This window comes from Corvus brachyrhynchos, unplaced genomic scaffold (genome assembly GCF_000691975.1).
Source record: "Corvus brachyrhynchos isolate BGI_N302 unplaced genomic scaffold, ASM69197v1 scaffold52, whole genome shotgun sequence".
Classification (NCBI taxonomy): domain Eukaryota; kingdom Metazoa; phylum Chordata; class Aves; order Passeriformes; family Corvidae; genus Corvus; species Corvus brachyrhynchos.
The window spans coordinates 570,199-575,322 of NW_008237221.1; the positions used below are offsets into that span (position 1 = coordinate 570,199).

Below are 5,124 nucleotides of genomic sequence, written 5' to 3' on the forward strand. Positions count from 1 at the left end.
GCAGGAACCAAAATGCTGGGGAGAATGGAAAGCTGGCAATAATCTCACCTTTTCCTTTGAAATGTGGGGTGACTTGCCTGGCTTGGGGACACTGGGGGGGTGAGGTTCTGCATCGAGCCAGGGCAGGAGGAGAGCTGCAAGGAGCTGAAGGGTGTGGGGTGAGAGCGTGTTTTGTACATAAATGAGCAGAGGGAATGAAAGGAAAAGGTTTACATGGACCTCTGTGATCAAAGAAAAGATTTTGTGTGTTTCACCAAGAGTTTTATCTCCCCTCTGGGCTGTATTACACAACCAGCCCTCAAACAGAGCTTTTTTAAAGAAAACACAGGTAGCTTTTCCCTTTTGATGATCAAACAGGAGAGATGCATAAAGTTACTGAAAGTGCCTGATTAAAACCAAATATCCCTCCTTCCAAATGCCTGTGCTGACAATTTTTTCTAAATCTGAGAAGTTTTGTCCAGCTGTAAGCTGGGAAATGCTGGGAAAAAGGAGCAATTAATAACCCCAGGGAAGCAGAGGAGGATGTGGTGAGTGCAGCAGGGAGCACAGACCAGAGCAGAAGCATTGGTCAGAGGGAAGGAGAGATGGGCACTCTGAGTGCAAATTAATTAAGCAGCAGATTTAATCTGAAGTCTATGAGCATGCAGGAAAATATGTCAGCCTTATTGCATTTAAAGTATTTATATTTGTAAATAGATTATACAAATTCACAAATGATGGAGCGCTAAAAACCAGCTTTTTTGGAGATGGGGATGGATGTAGGAAGCTATGTGTTCACTAGCCAGCATTTTGGAAGTGGCTAGGAAAGGTTTGTGGAGACCAAGTGTGATAGTTAAGAAGTGGTAAGTGGGGAATGATTCATGTCCTTGTTTGTTAAGGAAAAGAAAAATAGAGGGAAAATATTTTTCTCTATTATCAGAAATAAAGACTAGAGACAAGTGCTTTGATGCAAGTGATCTCTTGTAATAAATTGTGCTGAGTATCTCTTCATTAGAAAGGCCGAGAGGGTGGTTAGAGCTGTGAAAAATGCCAATAAGATAACTGCAGCAGGACTTGAAGGATTTCCTGCTCCAGAGAAGGGCAGACTGAATGATTTAACAGACAGCAACACTGCCAGCAGCTTCCCTGTCCTTACCGGGCCATCCAGACCTATCATACCAAAGGGATTTTCTGGCTGATGGGTGTCTTCCTGTCTTGTTCTGAGTGTCCCAGGGGAGCATCCAGAGCTGAGATCTTCTCTGATGCACCATGGGAGAGTTTCCCCATGACCTTGTGTCCTGAGGTGCAGCAGTTCCAGAGTTTACCCTTCTTACAATCCTTGCTGGATTTCCGACCCCTGAAATGCATATTTGGCAGGACACTGAGCATCCAATGCCTCTGCTGTGGGGTCTGAGGGGAGATGCAATCCCAGAGAAGCCGTGGATGCATTTGGGGTGTAGAATGCAAGGCTCAGGGCTGCAGGGCTTCTGGCTGTGATGGCTGATGTCTGTAGGGAATTTGGGCAGACGACCTACGCAATCAACGCATCAGAGAAAATAGGAATGGAAAGGATCTCTAAAGGTCATCTAGTTCACCCTTTTGTCCGAAGGCGAGTTTAATTATACCCACACCATTCCTGAGAGATGTTACATCTCCTCAGCCTCTGCCTCTCTAAATTAAACCATCTGAATTCTTTCAAGATTCTCCTCAGACACGATGTGGTTTTGGAAAACTGTGAGCCTCTTCTGGGCTCTTTCCAATTGATGTGTGTCCTTCAGCAGCCCAGGGCTGACTGTGGCTGGTGCCCTACATGCACTCTCTCCAACTGACGAGCACCAAGGATTTCCAGTTTTGTTTCATGACCCCATAGATGTATTCAGCCTTTCATGATTTGGAGAGTTTCCTCAAAAATCAGTTTAATGTCTTTAAGAACTCTTGGGTTTTAGTTAACAGCCTTTTTTATTAACTTTTGACAGGGTAAAATAATGGGTCAAGTCTAAATATGAAAACTTTTAGAAATTGCCTCAATATAAAAAACTTTGTGTGGACCGAAAATTAGTACAAAGTTTTTGATAAATGGCAAAGTCTCTGTTTACAAGGAAATGTTTAGTGCAGCTGTCTGTGTTAGGTCAGCTCTCATTTAGCATCTCCATTTAATGATCCTGAAGAGGGAGTAAACAGTCTGTTAATGAATTTGTGTGTGGTGCTGTATAGGGAGGAACTGTGAGTAATAGGCAGGAAAGAAAAAGACTACAAAAGGACATAGAGATTATAAACACAGATAATGAAGTTAACTTCATCTTTGCATAACACAAATTAATGTGTTTGGGTGGAGGGGAGGAAGGGAAGATGCTTAAATAAACTTGGCCTAGTTGAGGGCATTTTATGAGAAAAGTAGACTGATATGCCTTGTACCTAAAAGGGGGCCTGCAAGAGAAGCTGTAAAAGGACCTTCTACAAGGGCATGAAGTAATAAGACAAGGAGGAGTGGCTTTATGGTGAAGAAGGGTAGATTTTGATTAGAAACGAAGAAGAAATCTGCATCTCTGAAAACGTTCAAGGCCAGGTTGGATGGGGCTTTGAGCAACCTGGTCTAGTGGAAGGTGTCCCTGCCCATGGAAGGGGGTGGAACTGGATGCCCTTTAAGGTCCCTTCCAATGCAAGCCATTCTATGATTCTGTGTGATACTACTCCCAAAAAGCTCAATTGGACTGAATTTGGACTGTTCAAGGAACCTCTCAGGCACATGTGGGACACAGAAATCTTCCCTCTCTGTTTGATTGCTACTTGTCTGTGTGCCTTACTACCAAAGAGATATTTGATTATACACAAAACCAGTAGTGAAGATGAAGGAGGACTGGTTAGTGAGACTGAATTGAAATGTCCTGGATTGGCTGATTAACCTAAAGGACAGAACAGCCTATGGGGTTTCAGCAGAGGAAACAGAGGCACCAACATGGCAAAAGGGAAGATGTATGAGAAAACGCATTTGAGCATGGGAAAATTGTCACCAGCTATAAGGCATTTGAGCTGACCACATGTGACGGATAGTTCAGCCTGGTGCTTAGAAAAGTGGGTAATATGTGGTGGGAAAACACTAGGGAAAAGCTGGATTTCTGAGAAAGATGGTATAAAGGATAAGGGGTGTCATCCTCATTCTTATTTTAATTTATTTTAATTCCCCTTACATTGTCCTGAAAAGAGTAGCAAGGGAGGAAGCTTAGCAGGAATTAGACTCTGGCCCTAAGAGTCTCTGCTGAGAGCAGGTTCCCTCCAGCATTTCAGCCCTCTGGAAATAGAGACGAATTCAAGGATCAGATATATCAAACCCTCAAAGATTTGGATTTAAAAACTTAGACATTTTATTTTCAAATTTTTTTTTTCTTTTCCTTTTGTGAGTGTCCCAATGTGCTGGAGGTTTGAATAAAGAAAGTTACCTATCTAAACTAGAACACATCCAAAACCTATTCCCAAATGCAAATTTGTGTGCATGTGTATAAAGAGATTGAGGGAAAGTTTAATTACGATTTTCCTTTAAAAAAACTGCATAAAAAATAGAAAAATATATTGAAAAATTCAGCTGGGCCTGTTAGTAACTGGCTTATGGGTAAACAGCAGCAATGTCCTTAAATATCACAGAAATAATGTAGGAATGCTGAGGTCGATGAGGGCATTAAGAGACATGAGTAGAGAATGACAGATGAGATTGTCATTGCAAAAAGCCTCCATGAGTCCTGTGCCATTAGTATTTAGAGAAAAAACTGAAGGTCATATCAGAGACTAGAATATGTTTTCCTGGGGGCAATATGAAATGCTAAAAGGTTTTATGATTATGCCAGAGCAGATAGTTAGGCAATTAGAGCTGTTAAAAATTGTCAAAGCATGGGATCCAGATGAGGTGCATCTGAGAACTGAGACGGAAGTAGCAAGTGGAATTGAAAGCTTTGGCAGATATTTTTTTGATCCATCTCCAAGGATGGGGTGGTGGGAGAGGATTGGGCAGCATGGCTAATGTAGTTGCTATATATAATCAATGCTCATGAAAAATCCAGTGCCAAAGCAACAGTTTGGTAAGAATATGACTGATAGAGGATATTTTGCTTGGACTTAGGAAAAGGGAGTTCTTGGCTTATAAATTCACTTGACTTTCTGAAACATGTTATTGCGCCAGAAGACAAATGTCAAGCAAAGTCCATAATTTATCTGACTTTTCTGAAAGCATAGCATGCAAAATATCGATCTGCTTAATAAATGCACATTATCTCCTGAAAATGACTAAAAATTAGCTCAGGGAGAACAAATAGTGTCAGTAACACTGCAGAGGGAAAACAGAGACCCAAAGAGCAAACACACATTGTGCGTGATCTATTTGCATCAGGTTAGACATCCTCTTGCAACATTTTTCTTGTTTTGAGCTTTAGACTTAAAATGTAGAGGAAAAAGGGGGAAATCTTGTACTTTCTTGTGCCAAAGTACAGGTACAGTGAGGGGCAGAACCACCACAAGCCATTCAAGGCTGTGCAAGTCTAGACCGTGTAATACATTGTGTCCACCGCTGGCAGGGGCTGCCCCTCAGGCACGATTCTGATTCAGAGGAGATCAGCTCTGTCAGCCTCATATGAGATTGGCCTCATAAAGTATTAATGATGGCAAGCTAGACTGTTTCCAGCACAGCCAAATGGGATGTCAGGAAATATTTGTGAGAAGACGAAGAATGCAGTGTGATGGTTTTAACGTTTCCCTCTGTGCTGGGCTCCTTCCCCAAAGAGGATTCCTTCTCCTGGTTGGAGATGGGAGCTCCCAAAGCAGCAGCAATGGGCAGCTGTCCATCCCTTTCCTGTGTGTGATGTTCTCCTTGTCTCCTCACCTTTCAAAGTGATACAGGTCACTATTACACTGAACCTCTGTGTCCTTGTGAGGCAGGAGTAGATGTGCAAAGGGGTGAGCTTTTACTCCTCCCCACTTTTCTTTTCAGTCTAGGGGTGAATTTATTTCTAGGGGTGTCTTATCTTCTTTTGCAGACTGAAAAAGCAGTAGCAGGTCTCTTGCAGGTGAGATTTTTATTCAAAGTGGGATCTGTCCCATGGTGTAAAGGGAGCACACGTCCCTTAGAATGCACCTGTGCTGCATTCTACCATCCCAGTC

At 42.4% G+C, this 5,124-nt stretch overlaps 1 protein-coding gene across 3 annotated transcripts in view; it reads left to right on the forward strand.

The window, feature by feature from the left end:
* DPP6 (dipeptidyl peptidase like 6) overlaps window positions 1-5,124 on the forward strand; it is a 540,742-nt gene that overhangs the window by 273,437 nt on the left and 262,181 nt on the right. The window lies entirely within an intron of this gene.